We start from the raw sequence: 27,969 nt of genomic DNA on the forward strand, positions 1-27,969 counted from the left end.
ACTTGAGATTCCGAAAAGAACCCAGAAATAACTTGTTCAGTTCATAACTAAAAGTGCCATTGTGATTTATCAGAATTTTTGCAAAATAAATAATAATTTTCGTTAGTTTCATGTTTTTCTTACACTAACTAGCACTACTCCAGTACCCAAGTCACAGGACATCATTATCGAAAGAAGTTGATGCGTTAGAGCTCAGTACTGTAACACAAACGGCCACAATACAGCGATAGACACGCAAAGGTAATTTTACAGCAGGTCAGTGCTCGACCCCATGTCGTAAAACCCGTTAAAATATACATGGAAACGTTGAAATGAGAAGTCCTATCCCTCCCGCCGTATTCTCCATATTCTCCATACGTTACTCTCCCTCACTACCACCTTTTTCGATCAGTGGCATACAGACTGGCTGACCAGCACTTCCGATCATATGAACATGTGCAAAATTGAATCGATTCATGGATCCCCACAAAAGACGCCTAGTTCTTCCACCACAGGATTCGTATGCTATCCGAAAGATGGGAGAATATAGTGGCCAGCGATGGGCAACACTATGAATCGTAATTTTTTTTGTAAGTTTTTCACAATAAAGCCGCGAACTTCGAGAAAAAACGGTGGAATCAAAGTTGTACACCTAGCAGAAAATTAGACAAAATTAAAATTTAAGATATACAGGATGTTCGTTTCCTTAACTTGAGACAGCAAAATATCTCGAAAACGGCGCATAGTACGAAAAAAATATCGTAGATGAAAAGATAATATCAGTAAAGGTGACATCTGCCTGTGCTACAGCTGGCACATCATGACCATTCCTCCTGCGTTGACGGGATCAACTTTGTGCTTTCAAATGGGAATTCCCGATTTGTATTGCATATTCGGACTTTATGTCAAGAAATACATATGCTTTAATCGCACTGTTGTTTTCTATTCCTGATAGGTAGCACTGTAATCGACAAATATCAAGTGTGTCTGTTGTCGCTATCAAGAGCCGACGCGTTTGGATCTATACAGGGTGTTCGAAAAGTCTCGTTGGGAACTGAGTGGTCAGCGTGACAGACTGTCAATCCTAAGGGCCTGGGTCGATGCCCGGCTGGGTCGGAGATTTTCTCCGCTCAGGGACTGGGTGTTGTGTTGTCCTAATCATCATCATTTCATCCCCATCGACGCGCAGGTCGCCGAAGTGGCGTCAAACCGGAAGACCTGCACCAGGCGAACGGTCTACCCGACGGGAGACCCTAGCCACACGACATTTCCATTTCCATTTCTAGAGCTTGTAGGCGCGACTGAGTAGATAATATTTTGAGTTTAAACCTGATAGTGGAACGCGATGAGTTGTACAAGTAATTTACTAGACGTAACCCAGTAAGTCACTTGTTTTACAATTCAGATCATTGATAACCCTAGCAACAAAAGGGAAACTCAATCAGTTTTCACAAAAAGTATTGTTTACAGTACAGCCCCTTTCAATTCGGGTGCGATGGGTCACTTGAAGCACCACAGTAACGGCTGTTGACGCTGAAGTTACTGCTTTCTCGAAGCCGTTGCGTAATTGTGGCGAAAAGGGTATACGATGGAGTCGGACGTTGTGGATAATGATCTTGATAAAGGCGACGAGCAGCTCTTCCATTACCGCGAGCTTCGCCTTACAGAAGGATCATGTCGGTGTATTCTACAAACGTGTACTTAAGCGTTTTGCTCTAACACTCGCAGACACGTGAATGAAGCTCGAACCGGGTCAGAGAGGTAGGATAAACGTCAAATGACATCACCGATCCGACTTAAGCACCTCTCCACCATAGCTACGCTGTTGCATGTCAGCAGCTCGTGGTCGTGCGGTAGCGTTCTCGCTTCCCACGCCCGCGTTCCCGGGTTCGATTCCCGGCGGAGTCAGAGATTTTCTCTGCCTCGTGATGAGTGGGTGTTGTGTGATGTCCTTAGGTTAGTTAGGTTTAAGTAGTTCTAAGTTCTAGGGGACTGATGACCGTAGATGTTAAGTCCCATAGTTCTCAGAGCCATTTTTTTTACCCTGTTGCATACCTACCTAGCAAACATGTTTTCAAGCGGCTGTAGCGCGGAAACGGTACGTTTCTGGACATGGGCTCCAATTCGAAATATTGTCTACTCATTCCCCTCTACAAGTCCTAGAAGTCTGTGACGGAAATTTCGGAACAACCCGTATTTCACTCGTGAGTAAAATGTAAACCTTTGTGATCTAATGGTATACATTTATGTTCGAAAATTAGTATCGCAAACTTCATTTTAAAATAAACATGGTTAGCCGTTTCAGCGTGTGGTTTCTAACTACGTTTAGCGTGATTCAGCAACAACGACGTTTTCCGTTCTTACCGGGAAGTTTGATATCGGCGAGTCCCTTTACCTCTCCACTGGAGTGCTTGATTTCGGTGAGTCCCCTTGTGTTTCATCACTGGTGCGTCACTATCACTTTATGGACATTTTACCTTCTCACAATGGTTGGGTTTGTATTCCGCCGGTAGCTGCGTAGCGGGCAGCACGAGACTTAACAGCGGTTGGATGCACGCGCGTGTACACACACACGCACACACACACACACACACACACACACACACACACACACACACACCGATATTACTAACCACGATCGTGGGGTTCGAGAGCGGTCACCGAAAATCAAGCATTCAGATGGTCCGAGGACTCACAGCAGTCTGCCCTGTAGGGAACAGAAAACTACGTTATCACACAAGTAGTTTATTTGCCAGAAATGTCAATGTCTAGCCAAATTATTTGTTCTGTACACTCACATTTGAAACACTCGAGACGATTCAGCATCGGTATCAACCGTTGGAACAACAAGATATGAAATTTACATCGAGAATGATATGTACAATCAAATGCATCGGTTCCTAATTCCAAATTCAGGCACACGTAATGTTTGTCGTTCAAAGCGCCATTTACCACGAATGAGAAACAACGGTGAATGAACAGTACATATTTATTGCCGTAGTATCCGAATATGCAATAAAATGGGTAGGAGGATTGCATTAGAAAATACAAAGTTGACCCCGGACAAGCAGGAGGGGTGTTAAAGGAAGTGGATAGTTGTAGGACAGGCACATGTCCCCTTTACTGATATTAACTTTGCACCTACAACGTCTTTTTCATACGAAGCGTCGTTTTCGGTATATTTATTTGTCTCAAATTAAAACAAATACCCTTTATAGTTGAACCAATAAACAACGTAATACCTTAATGTAGACGAAATAAAAAGACCATGCGGAAACAATGCCAGAGTGGTGATTACCATTACAATCCATGCGCCACACGGAGTCAGAAGTCCAGAAGTCCTCGAAGATGCAAGAAGAGATGGCATGAATAACTATGACCCACGCAGACGAAACAAACGTCACGTGTAATGCCTGATGATGATGATAATGATGATTCCACTTGTGATTCCACACACTTCCTCGTTAAGCACGTTTGAGCTAACTTTTTCCAATCTTTGATTTCGTATCGCAGAGTGGACTGCTAACGTCGGGTCTATTCACGATGTGTCTAAGAAGTGTCCATATGAAGGTGCTGAACTAGTTGGTTTTGTGATCACGATACTGTACTCACCTTCTGGAGAGGCGCAGCTCAAAATCCCCATCCTGTCGTTCTGATGTGAGTTCCAGTGGTTTCCCATACATAACATTTTATGGGGAATTACGATTTGGATGCTTTGAAACGGCCACAGAGTTTCCATCCCTCTTTCTTGTCGAATGCGGGCTTGTGCTTCATCTCTACAGATTTCGCTCGTTGTATATTAACGTCTAAACATCGTTTCTCTCTTCTTTCCTCCTTCGAAACGAAGGATATATAAAACGCATATAGATTTCTTCAACAATAAGTGTCGAATCGTCTGTTGTTGTCGTGGTCTTCAGTCGAGACACTGGTTTGATGCAGCTCTCCATGCTACTGTATCCTGTGCAAGCTTCTTCGTCTCCTAGTAACTATTGCACCCTACATCCTTCTGGATCTATTTGGTGTATTCACCCTCTTGGTCTCCCTCTACGATTTTTACCCTACACGCTGCCCTCCAATACTAAATCGGTTATCGCTTGATGCCTCACAGTATGTCCTACCAACCGATCCCTTCTTCTGGTCAAGTTGTGCCACAAATTCCTCTTCTCCCCAATTCTGTTCAGTACCTCCTCATTAGTTACGTGATCTACCCATCTAATCTTCAGCATTCTTCTTTAGCACCATATTTCGAAAGGTTCTATTCTCTTTTTGTCTAAACCATTTATCGTCCATGTTTCACATCCATACGAGCTACACTCCACACAAATACTTTTAGAAAAGACTTCCTGTAAATCTATACTCGATGTTAACAAATTTCTCTTTTTCAGAAAAACTTTTCTTGCCATTGGCAGTCTAGATTTTATATCCTCTCTACTTCGACAATCATCAGTTATTTTGCTCCTCAAATAGCAAAACTCATCTTTTACTTTAAGTTTCTCAGTTCCTAATCTAATTCCCTGAGCGTCACCTGATTTAATTCGGCTACATTCCATTATCCCTGTTTTGCTTTTGTTGATGTTCATCTTATATCCTCCTTTAAAGACACTCTCCATTCCGTTCAACTGCTCTTCCAGGTCCTTTGCTGTCTCTGACATATTTACGATGTCACTGGCAAACCTCAGAGTTTTTATTTCTTCTCCATGGATTTTAATTCTTACTCCAAATTTTATCCTTTGTTTCGTTTACTGCTTGCTCAAGATACAGATTCAATAACATAGGAGATTACAACCCTCTCTCACTCCCTTCTCAACCACTGCTTCCCTTTCATGCTCCTCGTCTCTTATGACTGCCTTTCGCTCCCTGTATTTTACCCCTGCCACCTTCAGTATTTGAAAGAGAGTGTTCCAATCAACATTGTTAAAAGCTTTAGCTAAGTCTACAAATGCTAGAAGCGTAGGTTTACCTTTCCTTAATCTATATTCTGAGGTAAGTCGTAGTGTCAGTATCGCCTCACGTGTTCCAACACTTCTACTGAATCCGAACCGATCTTCCCCAGTATCGGCTTCTACCAGTTTTTCCATTCGTCTGTAAAGAATTAGTGTCAGTATTTTTCAGCCGTGACTTATTAAGATGATAGTTCGGTAATTTGCACACCTGTCAACATCTGCTTTCTTTGGGATTGGAATTATTATATTCTTCTTGAAATCTGAGGGTATTTAGCCTGTCTCATACAACTTGCTCACGCGATGGTAGAGTTTTGTCAGGGATGGCTCCCCCAGGGCTATCAGTAGTTCCAGTGGAATGTTGTGTGCTCCCGAGGCCTTGTTTCGACTTAGGTCTTTCAGTGCTTTGTCGAATTCTTCACGTAGTATCGTATCTCCCATTTCATCTTCACCTACGTCCTCTTCCATTTCCATAATATTCCGCTATAGTACATCGCCCTTCTATAGACCCTCTATATACTTCTTCCACCTTTCTGGTTTCCCTTCTTTGCTTGGAGCTCTTGATATTCATACAAGTGGTTTTCTTTTCCCCAAAGATCTCTTTAATTTTCCTGTAGGCAGTATCTATCTTACCCGTAGTGATATCTGCCCCTACATCGTTACATCTGTCCTCTAGCCATCTCAGCTATACGCGAAAAATTTGGGAAGATTTCAAAAACATTTTGTTGGTTAGTTGGAAGTAGACAGATGGACACTAACGGAAAAAAGCGGCCCATACTGTCGCTGTAAGTAAAAAACTACATTTACATCCATACCGTGAGATAGACAATAGTCATGGCGATACATTACGGCGTGTTCCATCTTCTTGTCACAGAGCCAGCACCCACCATTATGCTCAAAACAAAATAGGGGTGTTACCTCAAAAGCCATCTGAAGGTGAACCTGAAAAGGTTCGAAAACCGGTTCATGGAATAAAACATAATTATTCAAAAGGAATGTGACTGGTTGCTGTGTTATATAACTTATTTACAATAAATTTAAAGGTCCTGAAACAATGGTTCATTAGCAGGCTACGACAAATAGTTCATTATTAATGCAGGCCACCTCACTATTACGCGGTGAAACTAGAAATAATAGATAAGGAATGGGCTGTGAACAGAAAAAATCGAATCCAAGACTACAACATAAAAATGTATTACCAGGAATGTTCGATTTAGTAGATTTGCAGCTGTGAAGAGATTGGTACAAGTTAGTAAAACAAGTTAGTAACAGTATAAGGTGAACGTTAAACCAGTAATAAAAAGTAGACAAAGAATTAAAGGCTCATATTCCATTTTTACCCAAGAAGTTAAAAATACGTTGTATAGTCTCCGCTTACGTAATTGTTTTTCACAGACTCGTTTGTTGTGCACTTCAAGGAATATTTAGGTGCATTATTTCTTGTCAGAGAACAAAATACACTGTACATAGCATCTTTTATTTCGTGAATGGTTCAAGATTTTGAAACGAGATTTTCTACAAATTATAGTACGCCGAGGGGCACGTAAATCTGTTTGAAAGTCTTAACTCACGTATCAACCAAGATATGGAACTGTAAGTTAACTTCTATAGTTCGAGATGGGGCATAGAAAATCGATTTCAAGTTGTTTGTACGCGTTAATGTTTGAGTAAGCAACGACGTAGTCTGGCATGAGAGGCACGCCACAGTAGCCTTTACTTGCAATTTTAATCATTTCTCGGGTATTTCTGTGAATAGTTGTGACGGCAACGTGAACAATGATTATATGACTGTAGTCACCTTTCCAAGAGCTTCTGAATGCCATTTAAAAACACATACCTATGTTGGTAAAGGAGTTAAGAGTATTACAACAAAATTATATGCATCCCTGCGTTCTACAATTTGCCGAAAACCTCGTTACTATCTACTTAACTGTTCCCTAAACTGGAAGTACCATTATAATCTGGGCTTGACTCTAATTTTCAAGGTATTCTGATAACAGGTGCACATACTGTCTTATGCTGTTGTAGACTTTAGGGAAATGAAAAAAATGGGAGAAGGTGAAACTTGATGCCGTCCGAGTCACTGTGACGATTACAATTAGCAGTGTCTAATGCCCTCACTCCTTGAAACTTCTGAAAGGCTTGACATAAACGAACAGAGACCGGTTTCATACTTGCATAGTTCTGGGTTAAAATCATGTGTTATCCGGTATTAGCATTACTGTAGTTTCCATAAATAAATTACGGAATGCTTCCTTCAGGGCCTGTTCTTCGTCTCATATGACATCAACGTAGATGTGACGTTAAATACCAAATTACCGTCCACGAAACGACAGTTTTCCGGTAATATGTATAAGAACGATGATAAAACAGAGAAACCTGTACACATCCACGTAAGGAAAAAGTGAAGAATATACATACTGGTTGCACATAATATTTTTTGTGCAATATCTGGAAAATTTTCTGTTGCTATTCAGAGTGGACACGTAAACATTTTAAAACACTGCATCTACGCTGTAGCCACAGGCAAGTGGGCAAGAGGGCATTTGCCCCACGCCGCCCCCCTCTCCCTATGCCGCTAAGAAGGGGACCGTATACGAACTTCCCCTCACCGATTTCATTCATATTGACAGTGTAGGGCACGAGCAGGATTTCAGCATATGTTAACAGGAAGACGCAACTCGCAACCGTTCTCGAGAACATCGAGTTTGAAAATTTTAGGCATGCTTGTATACTTTGTATGGTCGCAACTATTCAAGCAATCCGCGATTATGATAGTAAGTGCATAGTTGCATAAGTGCGAGGTCTCTGCATCGAATCTCACCGCTGGTACATTTTTGCTAATCTGGATTATACTGACCATCGAAACATGGAAAACAATAATTACTGCGACGTACATCACGTGTAATGAACGCCGAATTTTTTCCTGTGTATGATTTTTTTCTCAGATACCACACAAGTTAGTAGCGTACTGCACACATCGAAGGATATCAGTGAGTATAGCTACAGACGACTGATTGAGTTTTTATGCAGTTAGCTCTAGAAGCTATGTATCTATTCTGTTCGATGGTGCGCGTGCAATTTTGTAGTCTTTTTGTATGATTCTTCGCCACCACGTAAAAATAAACGTCGCAAGATTGCACTAGCTAAGTACAATTCGGAGGGATTATATTAATACTTCATGCTGGCGTAATAACGTGGGAAATAAAAAAAGTTGCGATAGATTCGATTCAGGGGCCTCGTGTTTATGAAATTAACCGCTTATTAGCTCAGCTGTGGACTCCGTGAAAGCTAACGATTATACGAAGTATGCAATGAGCTGACTGAAGCAACGGCATACCTCCTGATATCGTTTCGGACTTCTTTTTGTCCGGTGTAGGGCAGCAACACGACGTTGCATGGACACAAGAAGTCGGAAGTCCCCTGCAGAAATGACCAATAATTCTCTCTACAGCCGTCCATAACTGCGAATCTGTTGCCGGTGCAGGATTTTGTGCACGCACTGACCTCTCGATTCAGTCTCTTAAATGTTCGATGGATTCACGACGGCGATCTGCATGGCCAAATCATTCTCTCGAATTGTCCACAATGTACCTCAAATCAAGAGCGAATAATTGTGGCCCGTTGACATGCAGCATCGTTGTTTGGAAGTAGCTGCAAATGGTCGCCATGTAGCTGATCATAACCATATCCAGTGAGTGATCGGATCATTTGGACGAGACGATCCAGCTCATTCCATGTAAACACAGCCCACACCATTATGGAGCCACCACCAGCTTACACAGTTACTTTTGACAGCTTTGGTCCATTTCTTCGTGAGGTCTGCACCACACTCGAACCCTGCCATCAGCTCTTACCATCTGAAATCTGGACTCATCTGACCAGTCACCGTTTTCCACTCGTCTAGGATCACGAGCCCAGGAAAGGCGTTGCAGGCGATATCGTTTTGCTAGCAAAGGCACTTGCGACAGTCGTCTGCTTCCATAGTCCATTAACGCCAGACTTCGCCGCACTGTCCTAACGCATACGTTAGTCGTACGCCCTAAATTGATTTCTGCGGTTGTTCCACGCCGAGTGGCTTGTCTTTCAGCCTCAACAGCTATGCACGAACGCCATGCTGTGGGTCGTTAAACGAAGGCCGTGTGACAAGTGACACCGGAAGCCGGGTATTCCTGACGCGCTCCTGACTCTGTTGATCTCGGAATACTGAACTCCTTAACGATTTCCGAAATGGAATGTCCCATGCGTCTTGCTCCAACTACCATTCGGCATTAAAAGTCAGTTAATTCCCGTTGTGCGGCCATAATTACCAATCGAACGAGTATAAATGACAGCTCCTCCAAAGAGCTGCCCTTTTATACCTTGTGTACGCGATACTACCGCCATCTGTATATGTGTACATTGCTATCCCATGACTTTGGCCACCTCAGTGTATAAGCAGGTCTAAAATTTTCAAGCTCTTTTTTCTCGAAAATGGGTAAGAGTTACGTCTTCCTGTTAACGGAAGTTGAGGATCTGGTCATTGCCCACACATCCTGTCAATATGAATCAAACCGGTCAGGGTAAGTTCGCACGGTTCCCTTGTGTACTCAATACTCGACAGTTTGTTGTTGTTTTGGGAGGTGTCCTACATTCATCTCGTCCAATGTTGGCCTATGTTACACCTTACCCAGACAACTCTGGATACTTATCGTATTAAATTTAATTATGTCTGTCAGCTTTGAATATAAAGGGCATGCAAATAATGCAATAAAATAGTTAACGTGATCTGATGTTAACTTTGGTATGCAAACAGAGTTACAGGTGCCATAGTTGAATAAGCGCATTTAAATTTTATTTCCTCTTCCTTCACTTTGTTGAGTATTAATTAGTGCCATTTTAGGTGGTTATTTCTTTTAGTAATCAATAGGAATTTCTCAAGTTTTACGAGATCTAAAAATCTATGGAATCTTGCTGCCTGTTGCTAAATTCCTGCGTACGCCGATACATGTAACCGGAAGTAAAGGAAACGTCCTCATATAAGTGAAGGAACCGCTTTTGTCCAGTTTCACGACTGGGGAGCAAAGCACCCTGCGTACTGAAATGCAAGCTGGACGACAGAGCGGCACGCTTGAAACATGTTTTCATGTTTTTAGACGCCAGCGTCCTTTTTTTTCCAGACACTGACGCAGTGGGCCTCTGAGTCAGCGTTATGTATATTTAAACTGGCACTCTAGACGTTAGCAGCGCCTGGTTTAGCACAGAAAAACTCTTGTGAATGTGTGATAGTTACAAAAAGCCCGCGCTTTGCATTTACAGAATGCGGTGTTGGTCCTGTGTTATAATCCGTTCTCGCACGCTCTAAAGGCGTGTCTTAAAATAACAAAAACCTCAGTATCAGTACTTAACAGCGGAACCTACCAAATAAAATCGGTGTCCCAGATTAGGTAAAAATAAAAAATAAAATAAAAATAATATTTGTCTGTCGAAACATTCGCAATTCTTTCTCAGCACTAAACATTTACTTCTCTCAGTTAAATACGACTTCAAAACACTTTAAAGATCATTTTCACAAGCACCTGTAAATGTGTTTATTTACGTCTTGTACTGCAAACGTTGCGTAACTATGCAGCGAGGAGCACACATTGTTCTTCCATGTAGTTTCAGCGCAGATAACTATCTCATCAAAAGTATCCGGACACTTACTAGTGGACATTAATATTGAGTGTGTCCATCCTTCCCCTCTATGGCGGCTTGAACCCTGTTACTGACCCTTTCACGGATGCAACTGAATGTCTGTGGAGGAACGGTAGTCTATTCTTCCTCAGGACCGAAGCCAAAGAAGGTAACGTTGTTGAATGCTGGGATCGGAGCGGAGACGACGTTCCAACACATACCAGCATAGGGTTCAGTCCAAGACTCTGGGCAGGCCAGCCCATTTCGGGTACGTTATTGTCCACAAACCGGCTGGTGTGGCCGAGCGGTTCTAGGCGCTTCAGTCTCGAACCGCGCGACCGCTACGGTCGCAGGTTCGAATCCTGCCTCGGGCGTAGATGTGTGTGATGTGCTTAGGTTAGTTAGGTTTAAGTAGTTCTAAGTTCTAGGGGACTGACGACCTCAGATGTTAAGTCCCATAGTGCTCAGAGCCTTTTGAACCATTGTCCACAAACGATTACCTAGTGGAAACCACTTTATGATTAGGTGCATTGTTACGCTGACATAAACATTAATCGTCTCCGAATTGTTCCTCTATTGTACCAGGAATACAATGCTGCAAAATGTGTTCATATTCTTCGGCATTTAGCGTTTTCTTAACAGCAGTGAGGGGATCAAACCCAAAGCACGGAAAGTTCGCCCATGCCACAACACCACCTCCTCCTTCTTCACCATTGACACTACTCATAAAGGTGGGTAATATTCATCACGAATATGCCAAACTCAAACCTCTCCATCGGATTGTCACAGGGTACAGCGTAATTCGTCAGTCCACATCAGTCGTATCCAGTTATTCACTGACCAATGATATCACGCTTTACAGTACCTGAAGCGTCGTTTAGCATTATATACAGATATAGCGGAGGGGCTGATCCATCACTGTACCTCATTCCTTTTAAATTCCCTTACACATTCATGCTGCTATCTGGACTCTTAATTGTACTTTGGGCTCTAGGAGTACTTGCACTGTTTTCATGCCATTTGTTTACATCCGTCCTCAGCAATAGTCGCCGGCTCATGTCCTTCAGTACATGATGCCCGCCTTTAGTTTATCTGTGGTCATTCCTTCACTTTTCCACTTCACCATCACATCACCAACAGTCGATTGGGGTAACTTTCTTTGTTCGCCCGCCTGGCACGAATCCGCCCGGCGGATTCGTGTCGAGATCCGGTGTGCTGGCCAGTCTGTGGACGGTTTTTAAGGCCGTTTTCCATGTACTTCGGAGAATGCGGGCTGGTTCACATTATTCCGTCTCAGTTACTCTATGTCGGCGATTGCTGCGCAAACACTGTCTCCACGTACGTGTAAACCATAATTACTCTACCACGCAAATATTTGGGATTACACTCGTCTGGTATGAGACGTTCTTAGGAGGGGGGGGGGGGGGAGGAGTGTCCACTAGGGGCTGAACTACACAATAACCCTAGGTCCGGTGTGGGGCGGCGGTGAGCTGGGTGCACTGATGTGGCCGGTTGTGGGGTTGTGAACCACTGAGGGCTATGGCGGGACGAAGCCTCTCCGTCGTTTCTAGCTCCCCGGTTTAATACACACACACACACACACACACACACAACTTTCTTTCTCTCTTTCTTTTTGGGTGGGGGGCGGTGTGTCATCAGTCTTCTGACTGGTTTGATGCGGCCGACCACATATTCCACTCCTATGCCAACCTCTTCGTCTCAGAGTAGTACTTGCAACCTACGTCCTCAATTATTTGCTGCATGTCTTCCAATCTCTGTCTTCCTCTACAGTTTTTGCCCTCTACAGCTCCCTCTAGTTCCATGGAAGTCACTCCCTCAAGTCTTAACAGATGTCCGATCATCGTGTCCTTTCTCCTTATCACTGGTTTTCACATATTCCTTTCCGATTCTGCACAGAGCCTTCTCATTCCTTACTTTATCAGTCCATCTAATTTTCAACTTTAGAAGCGCTGAAATGTCCATGATGGATCTGTTACTTACGTTCGAAGACACTGAGCTCTGTCAACCAATTTCATTTTGCTTTTGCTGTTTCTGTATTGACAGCCTAATACTCCTTTTATGCTGGCGGGTCCACCTGTCGTGGCATCTAGTGGTCAATCCCACGTTACACAGGGGTGTCCGGATACTTTTGATCAGATAATGTAACTCTTCTGAAGTTTCCTTGTAACGTTCCCCTTACTAATCAGCCTATCCTGCTTGTGATATAAAATATGACAGTGGATCGTGTGTATACCTAATGGATTTTCACTAACTGGATAAGGCTACCTTTCCCGAAGAAATAATACCGATAAGTAGGAGGAAAGTGTAAAACAGACCATTCTGATGGAAAAGTCTACTAAAATTAAAAGTAATTAAACCGAACAGGATTATAATTTGGAAAAATTAAAGTTATTTTGTGCATTCATTCACGAACAACACTGGACAGAAAAGGGATATCACTGATCATGAATCCAAAAGTTACACTAATTAACTAAAAGGAAATAATTAATGGTCGCCAGCCCACTAGGGCAATAAACATCCAAAATCCTGTACAAGATGATCGGAAAGAAAAACATGTGTTATTAAACACTGAATCTAATTTTAAGTGAGTATGTAATGATAAAGAATACTGAGAAGTCACTCTTATGTCATGATTGTCATTAAATTTTGAAAAAAAAAAATCGAGTAATGATTTGAAAATATGCAATTAAACTGTAAGTATTGAAATTCGTTACGTGAACAATGATATTCAGTGACCTCAACATAATGTCATCAAATAAAATTAGAAATAAAACAAGCACTTTTACTTTGGAGTTACTTATTTTGCAAATTGGATTTCAAATTATTGTCTGAACAATGGAGCCTTTTTTACTGACTTGAATAGAATTAAATAATAGAATACGTACCAAACCAAACAGCCATGTGCTCCAAGCTATATGTAAAATAAATAAAACTTCCGCACTCTTAATTTGTGCATTTCTTTAGATTTGGATTTTTTCCAGTGATTGATTCTCAAACTTGAAAAATGAAATTGCTTTACTTTACTCATGTACTGGAGCCTCTGTTGTACAACAGTTAACTGAAAGTAGACTGATGCTAAAATTCTTAAAAGTGAAATTATTCAATAATAAACTGGCTGTAATTACTCAATTTGTTTCTTATGACACTCGGTTAGCGTATTAGAAAAGAAAAAGGAACAAGGACTCTGCTTGGTAACAATGTCTGAGGACAATGAGGACACAATCGCCCTGAGTTAAACTGATTATTATTTAAATAAATTTTATCAATCAAATCACGTTCAGTTGTGCTGCTGGGATAGCCATTAATACTTTCTACCTGTGAACAGTCTTACTTCAGTGCTGTGCATACGACGAAACTCGGAGCCGATGACGGATCTGTGTTGCTGGAACTGCTGCTGTTGTTGTTGGCGGTAGCATCTTATGGAGCACAGCTAGTCACAGGAACGGGCAATTGTAATTAATACAGCCTCTTCCGCCCGTCCACTGTTCTCACCCCTGCTACTAGACATCTGGCCGGAGCACGTACATGATGCCGCCGAAATGGTACTCTCTACTGGAGTGTTAACACCACACTTCCGCACACTACAAGCGCTGGAATCCGTCTCTTTCTCTCCACGCGCTCCGCGCAACAACTCCCTTGCGAAAGATTTTACAATGCACAAGCACTGCTATTATCGTTGCTAATCGATGCAAATAACAATTCCTTTGGCTTTTTCCCAGAGCTTGTAAGTTTCACAGTAAGACACAGATAAATACAATGAAATGTCAACAGACTTCTACCTAAATTTACGCATGCAGTGAAGCAATGTCCTTACTTATTAAAAGAAGTCATTTAAATTGCAAATATTTACATACAAGTCAGTAAAAAAGTTATATATCGGTAGCAGGTGCCATGCATGAATGTTATACCTTGTTCGTAGATAAAGTTCCTTTAAATCAAAAGAAGATGACATAAAGCAGAAGGCTTCGCTTTTATCGCTCGTCACATAACAGTAACATCATCTCTCCCTTTAGGAACGATAATCAGGAGAAACGGAAATCTATGGAAGCCATTTAATCAAGGAAACAAAAAGTATCTGCTTATGAAGTTGTCTGAAATATCATCATGATGATCACTTCCTTCGAAAAAAAAAAAAAACAATCGTTAACGTTAGACAAATCAGAGTGTGGAATGTTACAAGTTTGAATGTTGTATGGGAGGGGGAGAATCTTAATAGAGTGTTGAGGGGGTTAGACGTAGGACAGGTCAGACCGATTTCGACGAGTTTCGACAAGTGGCACAACCTTGAAGATACCTCTTTAGAAAGAATTTAGGTCACTAGGCTTCCGTTATCGAAAGAAGGAGCGAAATTAAAGGTCATAACGCAAGGTCCGTTTCGGAGCCGTTGGGATTGTGGAAACACAAAAAATAATAAAATTTTATTCATATGCCCTCAACCAAATAGGTTCAGTGAAGCGAAAAAGTTGTGGTTTTAGTCCGTTGCCGATATGCTTAAGGAGGGAAACGTTTGTTAACTCGAGCTGTAAGCTGTTAACCGAAGCATACGGCTCGTGTCCAGTTCACAATTAAGTTTCGTGTGCATAGTTTGGAGTAACAGTTCTTGCAGTGTTTTACTCTTTGGCAAGAGAATGAATGGTATCAGAAAATATGCATACCGTTATTATTAATAAATTAATTTTTAATTTCAATAAGGAAACGAGATAACCTGCAGCCGTCCGAATTCTCATACGTTGAATAGCGGAGCCCCAATGGCCTTGCCGCAGTGGTAACACCGGATCCCGTCAGGGCTGGGCTAGCACTTGACTGGGTGACCATCCGGGCTGCCGAGCGCTGTTGGCAAGCGGGGTGCACTCAGGTCTTGTGAGGCAAACTGAGGAGCTAGTTGACTGAGAAGTAGCGCCTCCGGTCCCGCAAACTGACATGCGGCCGGGAGAGCGGTGTGCTGACCACATGCCCCTCCATATCAGCATCCAGTGACGCCCTTGGGCTTAGGACGACAAGGCGGCCGGTCAGCATCTTTGGGCCTTCCAAGGCCTCTTAGGAAGGAGAGAGAGTTAATAGCGGTGCAGATTTTTTCTTTCTTGTGTTTTTCTTCTGTAATCTTCTATCACCGAATATGCCATCCATCTTAAGAGACTATGCAGATGAAGAGGCACCAAAATTGTTAATGCAGTTAGTACTGAAACCCGTCTTTTTTTAAAATTGTGTGAGTCTTAATTGCAACAGAAACATGAAATTTATAGGAGTTTGATAACTTATAACAGATAAAGGCCCTGGGAGTATTAATATAAATGTACTAAATTTGTATATGAAAGAACTATGTTCCGAAAATCCCATGGTCTAACAATAGATGGAGCAGACAGTAAGCATGCACACGTACAGGCATCGTTACTTTAGTCTAATGAATCCAAGACGCACGGTGCCTTGACGGAGAGTTCTAAAATGGTTGCATAACGCCAGTAGTCTTCGCTGCTCTTGTGCCCCTTCACCCCACTGTTTTCCAGTGGAAACTGCTCAGTTGTGAACGACTAGAATGAGTTTTTAGTAGGATAGTCTTTCTGTAGGACAGATGACCGTGTAACTACGTTTCATACGATCTTTGTTTTTGTAGACAAATAAAATAAAATATAGAGTTGTAATCATGAACACTCAGGATTATCTCCATAGTTTTCATTTCCTTTTATACATGTTGAAAAATCTGGAGATGGCCGACACTGCATGAAACCGTTAATCTTCATGAGTTTCGCTACTGGCATCGAAATCATGTTTCTACGCACTTTCGTCATTAAAGTCAGAAATGATGATGGAGACGAACTGTATCAACTCGTACACAAGCACGAAGTTACCTATACCTCCCTCAACTGGTGATACTTGAAAGAATTTTAGAATGACCTACGGCAATGACAGACGCTCAAGAAATAATTGATGACTAACTGACAACCTCAGCTGCCAAGAGGTGTTGTTGATATACCTCGATGTGGACAGCTGAAAATGTGTGCCCCGACCGGCACTCGAACCCGGGATCTCCTGCTTACATGGCAGACGCTCTATCCATCTGAGCCACCGAGGACACGGATACATAAATGACCTTGTGGATGACATCGGAAGTTCACTGAGGCTTTTTGCGGATGATGCTGTGGTGTATCGAGAGGTTGTAACAATGGAAAATTGTACTGAAATGCAGGAGGATCTGCAGCGAATTGACGCATGGTGCAGGGAATGGCAATTGAATCTCAATGTAGACGAGTGTAATGTGCTGCAAATACACAGAAAGATAGATCCCTTATCATTTAGCTACAAAATAGCAGGTCAGCAACTGGAAGCAGTTAATACCATAAATTATCTGGGAATACGCACTAGGAGTGATTTAAAATGGAATGATCATATAATGTTGATCGTCGGTAAAGCAGATGCCAGACTGAGATTCATTGGAAGAATCCTAAGGAAATGCAATCCGAAAACAAAGGAAGTAGGTTACAGTACGCTTGTTCGCCCACTGCATGAATACTGCTCAGCAGTGTGGGATCCGTACCAGATAGGGTTGATAGAAGATATAGAGAAGATCCAACGGAGAGCAGCGCGCTTCGTTACAGGATCATTTAGTAATCGCGAAAGCGTTACGGAGATGATAGATAAACTCCAGTGGAAGACTCTGCAGGAGAGACGCTCAGTAGCTCGGTAAGGGCTTTTGTCAAAGTTTCGAGAACATACCTTCACCGAAGAGTCAAGCAGTATATTGCTCCCTCCTACGTATATCTCGCGAAGAGACCATGAGGATAAAATCAGAGAGATGAGAGCCCACACAGAGGCATACCGACAATCCTTCTTTCCACGAACAATACGAGAATGGAATAGAAGGGAGAACCGATAGAGGTACTCAAGGTACCCTCCGCCACACACCGTCAGGTGGCTTGCGGAGTATGGATGTAGATGTAGATGTAGAATAGCGCGACTGCAGATACTTATCTCTTGCACGCTTCCCGTGAGACTCACGTTCCCAACTGTCCAAAATTCTACATATGTATTGTACCTAAATTTTCGGCTGTCCACATCGAGGTATATCAACAACACCTGTCGGCAGCTGAGGTTATCAGTCATCATTTATTCCAGGGAAAAGCTGCATGGCCATCAACAGTAACTGTTCTTTCGAGAACAAGTTACTGTCTTCGTATATATAGTTCAAGAAAAGAATTACAATTTGTGTCATGGCCGGGGCTTGGACGCACGTCTCCTTGCTTACTAAGCAGGTTTGTTGGCCACTACAGCACCACATCAGTATAGCTAACACGGCTGCACGCGCTACCCTACTCTAACGCCTTCCCTAACACAAACTTTAATTCACGTCTTGAGCTTATTTTCCCTCATTAGATCCCGGCCATGCGGCCGGCCTCCGTTTAATAATACTATTGAGGCTATATATTACCTTGCAAATTCAAAACGTAAGGCCAAAGTAAAAGTCATCACATCGATTAAAAGTCATCCTTGAAAGCAAAATAATTACTTGGAGTTTGTTTAAAAACTAATATTGTACCAGCACTGATTTTTGTTTGTTGCATGCATTAAGTACAATTTAATTTATGATGTGACAAATTTAATGTTAACATCCTGGGATTGTGGCTAAGTTTATGGCTAAGATATTTTCTCCGCAGTATGTTTTCGTCATGAGTGCTAGTTCCGCAAGGGGTGCTGCAGATCTTTTGACAAATTTGGGAGGTACGAGAGACGCATTGGTGGAAATAAGGCTGTGGGGTCGGGTCGTGAATGTACCTGAATAGTTCAGTTGTTATGAAAATTGTTCTCGAAATGCAGCTGCCATGAAGTTTCCAGAACAGCGCACACTCCACTGCAGAGTAAAAGATTCATTTTGGTGTGTCAAAGTTGACAAGCTCACTCATGTGCGCAAAATCTGTGGTTGACAGGCAATTCCTGTCTGACTTCGTGAAGGTATTTACTCCTCGTTAGCAACGTAATTGCAGCGGCTCCTAATAATAATAACATTTAAAAAATGGCAATTTATTCATTGCAAAATGAATCAAACATTACAGAAACTATATTATTATAAGCTGACTTTCTGCGAAAGATTTTGGAACACACCAGTGAAGTTACGGCCATCCTTTCGCCATCAGGCAAATACTGGTACTGACAGTTCATTCCCAAACATTTTCCACAGCGACTCCCATCTAGTTGGTATTTAACTAAAAAAACCGAGTATTATACACTGAAGAGCCGAAGAAACTGGTACACCGTCCTAATAGCGTGTGGGGGACCCCGCAAGCACACAGAAGTGCTGCAGCACGACGTGGCATGGACTCGACTAATGTGCTCGAGGCAATTGACACCATGAATCATGCAGCGCTGTCCATAAATCTGTAAGAGCACTGAACAGCAAGTTGCAAGGCATCCGAAATATGCTCAATTATGTTCATGTCTGGGGAGTCTGGTCGCCATCGGAAATGTTTAAACTTCGAAGAGTGTTCCTGGGGCAACTACGTAGCAATTCTGGACGTGTAAGGTGTTGCATTGTCCTACTGGAAGACCGACGGATTGCACGATGGACATGAATGGCTGCAGGTGATCATACAGGATGCTTACGTATGTGTCATTTATCAGAGTCGCATCTAGTCGTATCAGGCGTCCCATGTAACTCCAAATGCACACGCCCCACACCATTACAGAGCCTCCACCAGGTTGAACAGTCCTCTGCTGATATGCAGGCTCCATGGATTCACGAGGTTGTCCCCATACCCGTACAGTCCATCATCTTGATAGAATTTGAAACGAGACTCGTCCGACCAGACAAAATTTTTCCAGTCATCAACAGTGCAATGTCAGTGTTGGCGGGTCCAGGCGAGGCATAAAGCTTTGTGTCGTACAGTCATCAAGTGTACACGAGCGGTCCTTCGGCTTCGGCCGTATTGATAATGTTTCGTTGAATGGTTCGCGGGCTGACATTTGCTGATAGCCCAGCATTGATATCTTCAGCAATTTGCGGAAGAGTTGTACTTCTGTCGTGTTGAAGGATTCTCTTCCGTCGTCGTTTTCCCCGTTCTTGCAGGATCTTTTTCCGGCCGCAGCGATGTCGGACATTTGATGTTTTACCGGAGTCTTGAAATTCACGGTACACTAGTGGAATGGTCGCGCGGGAAAATCCCCACTTCATTGCTACCTCGTAGATGCTGTGTCGCATCGCTCGGGCGCCGACTATAACGCTACGCTCAAACTCACTTAAATCTTGATACGCCGGCCGGTGTGGCCGTGCGGTTAAAGGCGCTTCAGTCTGGAACCGCGTGACCGCTGCGGTCGCGGGTTCGAATCCTGCCTCGGGCATGGATGTGTGTGATGTCCTTAGGTTAGTTAGGTTTAATTAGTTCTAAGTTCTAGGCGACTGATGACCTCAGAAGTTAAGTCGTATAGTGCTCAGAGCCATTTGAACCATTTTTTTTTTTTTTTTGAAATCTTGATAACCTGCCACTGTAGCAGCAGTAACCGATCTCACAACTGCGCCAGATACTTGTCTTGTTGCCGACCGCAAATTGGTTCAAATGGCTCTGAGCACTATGGGACTTAACTTCTGAGGTCATCAGTCCCCTAGAACTTCGAACTACTTAAACCTAACTAACCTAAGGACATCACACACATCCATGCCCGAGGCAGGATTCGAACCTGCGACCGTAGCGGTAGCGTGGTTCCAGACTGTTGCACCTAGAACCTCTCGGCCACGTGCCGACCGCAGCCCCGTATTCTGCCTGTTTACATATCTCTGTATCTGAATTCACATACCTATACCAGTTTCTTTGGCGCTTCAGTATACAAAGGCCCACGCAATTCAGATGGGTAAGGAAAGAAAAATAGAAATATTACTAAGTAGGCCCAGTAAGAGTAAATGGCACCATTACCTGAATTTAGGTGTAGTGCACACAACACACTAATGCCATGTAGTGCCTGTTTGCATTTAACACGCCAGTGTAAGACTTCATGCAGCAGTAAACAATGTTTTTTGTTTTGTTCGCGCATTGCTAGCAGAAGGTACAGGTCGAAAATACATAGTTACCATTTTACAAGATTTTAAACATGGCTGCAGCAGCAACTGTTAAAATTCTTCACAATAAAGGATGGCAGCCAAAAACAGTTGCAGGATAGAATTTTTTTATTAATAAAAAAATTCTATCCTGCAACTGTTTTTGGCTGCCATCCTTTATTGTGATGTTACCATTTTATCTCTGGAAATGAAGTACAATGCTTCTTGACAGAGCGTAAGGGAACGAACGATACGGGAGACCCGCACCGCACCGCACCGCACCGCCGTACTAGGCAAGGTCCTAATGGAGGTGGTTTGCCGTTGCCTTCCTCCGACCGTAATGGGCATGAATGATGATGATGAAGACGACAAAACGACACCCAGTCATGTCGGGGCAGGTGAAAATCGCTGACCCCGCCGGGAACCGAACTCGGGACCCCGAGCTCGAGAAGCGAGAACGCTACCGCGAGACCACGAGAGGCGGACATTTTATCTCTACTATTTTTCATTAAAAGTAGTTGTCCTAGTGGTCCATAAGTTTATGTAGTAGGTCCGGTGTGTAGATTTGTGTGTGTGTGTGTGTGTGTGTGTGTGTGTGTGTGTGTGTGTGTGTTTGTGTGTTGTGAGGAATGGTGGAGGGTTTGTGTTAAACTATAAGCATTCAGGACTTGTCCGATCGCCATTTAAGGTAGCATTTCGAACGCAGCGACGGCGATGGTTGACAGTGGACAGAGACAGGTGACGTAGACAGCTGTCGCCCGCGACAGGGACATGTTGTCGCCGTAGCCAGCGGCAGTCTCTACAGTGTGTCGTTCGAATTTGTAGACGACGGTTGACTGCAAAAAAAAAGTCGACTACTGAAACTGTGAGGTTACTTTTAGAAGAGGAGGGAGATGATGATTTGCTTGTGTATTAATATTTAAATAGAAGACGCCCAGTTAACTTAACGTTCAACGAACGACGCAGGCAAGGTGTCCACATGTCAGAAAAAATATTTAAGAAGTGATCAAGGAAAATTTAGATCTTATTTCAGATTAAAAAGAAAATATTAATTTGTGAAGAATTACAACCAAGAGCTACAATAGATGTAATCGCATCGAAGAAAAATTATTCTTAACGTTAAGGTATTGTATTTGTATTGTCTTGTATCACATTTCAATTTCTTGTACACTGAAATTATTCTGTTATTGAAGAGTTTATAGTATCAAATGATTAGGCTCTTGAAGCGAGTATGCATACGTGGTAAGAGATTTGCTGGAAATAGAAAGCTTCCAAATTATGTAATCAGGAGAGCTCTCAGTTTGATTTGGGGAATTTCAGTGACATGAACTAAAGTAAAATGAAACTTCGGTATTGAACCGCTGAAGAAAAGACTCAGGATTCTCAACTGCCATTATTTGTTAATTAATCAGAATGCTAAAAATTTTTTGCTTCGCATTAAGTTCGTAAACTTGTGGCAGCGAGCCAAAAACATCTCCGACGTGAATGAAAAATGATTATATTTCTTTATCATGCTAATGCGCAGTATTTTTTCAATAATGTCTGCCGACTGTCATCTTTCTTTTTTAAGCAATCAACACTATTATAGTCTTCTTTGTTTCGGCGGCGTCGTTTAGTAACGTCAGTACTTGTCGTAGTTTGATGGTCTGTAGGACTTTCGTTCGAAGCTTCTTCCTCATTCACCTCCCTGTCAGTGATAGTACTCTGATCCTCTCCGTCTACCGTATCTTTCACCACGTTAGTGCCACCACTTCTGTGCTGAGACACGGTTTCAAGTAAACTTAATTGTTTGTATGTTGTCCGTTTAAAGTTCTTATGCGCAGCAGATCCTGTTCCTAATTTATTATTGCCCTTGAATCTATTGTAAGAGTCCTTAATGTTTTTCCACCTTCCCTTACAATCCTCACCTCACCTGTAACTAAAGCTACGACATACATTTTACATCTTAACATTCAAATATTAATCACAATTTCTTACGTGTGTCATGCACATTTACAAAACACGTCTTTTTTATATAAATAATGATAACAAAATCTTCTTTTTCCCCTTTTCCAGGTTCATGGCCACGGGAGAAACTTTTAAATGTTTATCATACGCTTATCACATATCGGACGGCTGTATCTCCCGGATGGTTAGGAAAGTTTTAAAGTTTTGGGAAAAAAAACTGATTCCAATGGCCTTGCCCTCGCCAAATAAAAATACATTTAAGCACGTTAAACAAGATTTCTGGTAGAAATGGAATGTACCAAACTGTCTTGGTAGTATTGATGGCAAAGACGTGCGGATAAAAGCACCACAAAACAGCGGATCTCTCTTTTCAGTTACAAAAATAAATTTTCCATTGTTCTGCTTGCAGTACTAGACACTAATTACAAATTCATTGTTGTAGACGTTGGCTTTTGTGGCAAGGAAAGTGAGAGCCGTATTTTTCAAAAATCCGAGGTGGGGAAAAATTGGCACGAATTATTTTAATTTCCGTACATTTAAATCATTTAAATGCATTACAAACACGGATATTTTAATTCCACACTTAATAATGGGTGATGAATCATTTGCACTTAGTAATTACCTGATGAAGCCACACTCTCGAAGAGTTGCACGACTGGATAGAGAAAAAGAAATTTTTAACTGCCATTTGTTTCGTGATCGCCCAGTAGTAGCAAACGTCTTTGGGTTATGCCTAAAGTATTTAGTGTGTTCATACACGAATTGCAATTTTACCAGAATCAGTTGATGACCTGATTATAACAGCTTGTTGGCTAATAATATTCTACGAGAAGCTTATCTTGAAGGTCAGCCAATTCCCTTCTGTCGATGCAAAATACCAACTCAGTCAATAAGTAAGACTGAACTGGCACTAACGTAGGTTTTTGGAAAAGTGTCTGATTTGAGATGAGAGACAAGCTTAAACATTTTTTGTGGTACACTATCATGGCAAGATAACGCTATAAATAATGGTAATTGATCTTGGTTGACCTTACGTTGTTAATCTGAATAATACCTACAAGTAAACATAAATAAAGATATGTATGTATTTTTATATTTGCGAAAATTAATTGATTATATATCGTCCTTCTACACAATTATATAAATGTGGGTTAACGGCGAATAAAGTGGGTAGATAAAAATGGATAGAGCTCCTTCCTCATATCTTTCCATATACCGTCCTTCACAAGGTCATTTTTGTATGCATCTAATTTGACGTCATATAGTTTGGGGTTGACACAAACTAATCAATTTTTCGTCTTCGCAAGTAAAATCCGTATTTACGCTCGGCGACGTGCTACACTACTGGTTTGGGAGCAGCAGTGTCGATTGTCAAGTGCGCGACAGGTACAGACGTGATCTCCAGCGCGACGCTTGTCGCTCCCTGTCCTGCGTTTGAGCTGACATACAAAATAATACAAACCAGTAGTTAAGTTATTGCCAGGCGACACTTGTCTCTGTCGCCTGTCTCTTGCGTTCGGAATGCTACCTTTAGCCACATGTGTCGCCACACTGATGTACGTGTACGGGTTTTTGAACTACAACCGAGAGGCATAACATTTGAGCTATACGAACAATGTAGCGTACAGTGTTTCTGTAAGATAGGCGACTGTGGAACTACGAGTACAGTATGTCGTACAACCTTTGCATTTGCAAATAGATAGTCTAAAATTTAGCTTTTTAATAATTAAAACGAAAATGTGAAGTGAGGACATAAATTGTAGGTCGAGTTTGTGGACAGCCCTCTGTGTGTTTATTAGAAAGTAAATTTGCATTTTATGTGAGGTATTGTAAAATGCTGAAATGTAGGCTTAGCGCCCACTGTTTATATTCTTTGAACTCTTACGATACGATCTCAGTCGCATTTTCAGTTCGCGGTATATAACCAAGTCAGAATTATGAACGTAGTGTTCAGATGTAAGAGGAGCCATAAATTCACTTTATAAGCCAGAAATCTCACGTTAATAATTGGTTACATTGTGTGTAATAACCAAGTGGGTGATATGGAATTGGGTGTAAGAGTGTTTCGAGGTCCTAAAACTGAATCTGACCACTACCTTCTAGTAAGCCCAATACAAATAGGACCAAGGTAACAGAAAAAAGAACAAGAAACCGAAAATGGATAAAGAACTTGCCTTCCACGCAAAGAGAGCTCAAAAGAAGACTGTGAGGCTCTACAATTCATTCTAAGTGAAGCTGTCAATCACAGGCTTGGTAGAAAAGCAAATTGGAGTAGGAAGAAAGGACTGAGCAAATAAGCTGATACTACCGAAAGGCTATCAAGGACAACCGACAAGTACTTGTGGAATATGTATCACAAGGAAACAGGAAGATAAAGTAGAACATGATAGATAAACACCAGTTCCTCTAAGACACATACGTAGAAAACACAGACTGAGCTGGAAAGAATTTGTGGCCCATTTAAAACATGAAATTTACAGACCTCAATCGCAGACGAACAAATTATTAAAAAGTTAAACAGCGAGATAAAAGAGAATGTGAAAGTGAAGCCCATCTATCTACTTAAATGGTTGCAGTGGTTTCAGAATCTGTGGTCCCAAACATCAGAACCTCTTAAGTCAACTCTCAGGGAAATATTCAGGATAAATCGTCTAGAAGTGTTTAGAAAGGTACCAAATACAATAAAAAATAATAGTGCCCCAGGAGAAGATTCAGTCAGTCTATAGCTATTTAAATATGCAAGGAATTCAGTTATAGACAGATGCCTGGAGTTATTAAATTTCAACTGGTTAGGAGATAATATACGTGAAACTGGACTAAGTCAGTTGTCATTCTTATCTTCAAAAAAAAGGAGACCTGAAAAAATACGGTGACTACAGAGGAGTAAGATTTTTGAAGTCAGGATTTAAAATTTTTTCCAACATCATAAAAAATAAATTCTGCGGACACTTAGAAACTACCATGGGGAAGGAATAAAACAAATTTCGAGAAGAAAGGGGTGCTATGATGGCTGTTTTTCACTGAAATTGCTAATAGAAAACAGAGGATTTAATCTAGAAATGCATATTGCCTTCGTTGATTTTCTTAAAGAAAAGCTTTTGATAAAGTCGACCAAAACAAATATTATTACGGTATATGGAAGATGAGCTTGTTCCCGGCAACTTATAGAAAACATAAACAAAAATTACAGAACAAATGTCAAGAAAGAGGCAAATTGTCTGAGAGGAGTATAGTTCATGCTGGAGTACGACAGGGATTCGGCCTTTCACCAGTTTTGTTCACTATTTTTCTGAATAAAATCATCCAAGAGTAGCGACAAATGCCACACGGTTTCATTCAGATAACAAAAAAGGATAGAAAGCTAGATGATTTAGTTCTGTAAGCAATTTACAGATTATATCCCAGAAATACATCAACACCTAAAAAAACAAACCTACTGCCTTCTGTGGAAAATTGACAGTACAAAGTAAGATCTATTCGAAAAGGTGATCCACTCACGTATTTCCGCTATAAACTATCTTTTCTCTTATAAACAGACTTAGCTGAAAAACGACCAGGTGAGCAAACACAATGAGAGTCATTTTAATGTGATGGAACCTTCCTATTCCAGAAACACAACAGAATACGCCTTTTTAGCAAAAACTGTGCTGTGCTATTGCAGCGAAGCCTGCAAAATAAAGGCAAAAGAAGTCAAACAGCCTGTGAAATAAAATTCTTAAGGCGAACAGCTAGTTACACCAAATGGTATCACAAAAGGGATGAAGACATACTAAATGAACTTAAGATGGTACCCATCACACAGTGTATACTGAATTCCAAAACAACTGGAGAAACCATCTCAGCAAATTAGCTCAAAGAGGAACCCAAAATCGATGCTGTACTACCATTCCAGCAGTGTAAGATTGCAATGAAAAGATGACAAGAGAACTTCTCAACGAGACTGCAACAGGCCAAGTGGCCCAAAAATGAGAAGGAAGAAGAAGTAGAAGAAGAATCGCCGTGAATTATATTAGTGTGCGCAGTATTGTGCTCCTCTGTGTAATCACAATGTGCACTATTTTATTTTATCTTTTTTCCATGATGCGCTGTAATTCACGTCTTAGTAATTCATGCACAGTAAAACGTGTTACAGAAATAATTTTCGGAAATAATTTAATGGTCACAGTACTGCAACAGCAGTTGTGTCCCATCATGGTAATGATTTTTATAGGTTTCATAACCACAGTAAATAATATTTATACATAAAATCAAAATTATGCACGTTTACAAAAATTGCTATCTGTTTCTCACGTTCACACGCAAAGGCAGTGGCTAAGCTACAAAGAAAAGCGTTTCCATCTGTCATTAATTTCTTTACGTGAGGTGTGTGCTGCATGGAACGTATACTGTAAATAACGGGAATTAGAACAATTAGTAGTCAGAGAATGCTATTCTATGTTCTATTTCCAATTTATATTAATGTTGTTGTGTCACGTGTTCGTTCCAAATAAATCATTATTGACATTCTTTATTTGCAGGTATGCAAGTGCCATTCAGCTGTTTCTCACGTGATTCTGGAAGGTATGTGAGTACAAGTAGGCCTACTGTGCAATTCCTCTGCAGGAAGCACGTTAATTTTTCGCAGTATACATGGTAGAAAATAATTGATCAGTCGTATTTATGTAGCACGAGCAGTACGATCGAACTTTTGCCCTCGAAGACATTGCTGACTAAGAACTCATTTAAATTTTCCTAGTGATCTTGCCTTGAGTGTAATACGCATGAAACAGATTTTATGCCTCTCTCAAAATCAAAATGTATCGCCGAGACAGGAGATGCGCGATGAATAACATGTTGCCCACCTGAAGAACTGAATGGAGTGTTGTGGAATCGTTGTCTGTTTGGAACAGCCATATTGGGACATTCATTTCATTTGTGGTACTAGTAAAATATTTAATTTTGTGGCGCATAAACAGCAGCAGAACCCATCTGCAACTATTATTCTTGAACCAAAAATCGAATAATTTTAAAGAATTTGCAAAAGTGAATTTGATACTTGCTTTTCACGATAACACAATCTTCACTGTTTTACGAGATCAAAGTAACTATCCGCCAAAATATACTTATCAGTATTTAAACGTTATTGTTTTCCATATCGTGTTTTACACCAGGCGCATTTCGCTTTTATTTACAAAGTATCTTCAGCGGTAATTCTGTAAATACTGTTCACGTAATAACTTAGTAGATTTTGCTTTTCTAAGAATAAAAACCGTTTCCTTGAAGATGACCACGCTGACAAACAGATTATCAGCTTGCTTCATGTATCAAAGGATATTGAAATTAAAACAGATGCTCGAATCTATTTCTAGAGTTCGAAGAAGTGATGCTAGTCCAAGACGGCTGAAGTCGTCGCTCCCTATTCTTTCGAGC

General features: G+C 41.4%; 1 protein-coding gene across 2 annotated transcripts in view; it reads left to right on the forward strand.

Moving 5' to 3' along the window:
* LOC126483878 (high affinity cAMP-specific and IBMX-insensitive 3',5'-cyclic phosphodiesterase 8A) overlaps window positions 1-27,969 on the forward strand; it is a 1,729,999-nt gene that overhangs the window by 696,210 nt on the left and 1,005,820 nt on the right. The gene's annotated exons all lie outside the window — the stretch shown is intronic.

Source organism: Schistocerca serialis, chromosome 6, assembly GCF_023864345.2.
Source record: "Schistocerca serialis cubense isolate TAMUIC-IGC-003099 chromosome 6, iqSchSeri2.2, whole genome shotgun sequence".
Lineage (NCBI taxonomy): Eukaryota > Metazoa > Arthropoda > Insecta > Orthoptera > Acrididae > Schistocerca > Schistocerca serialis.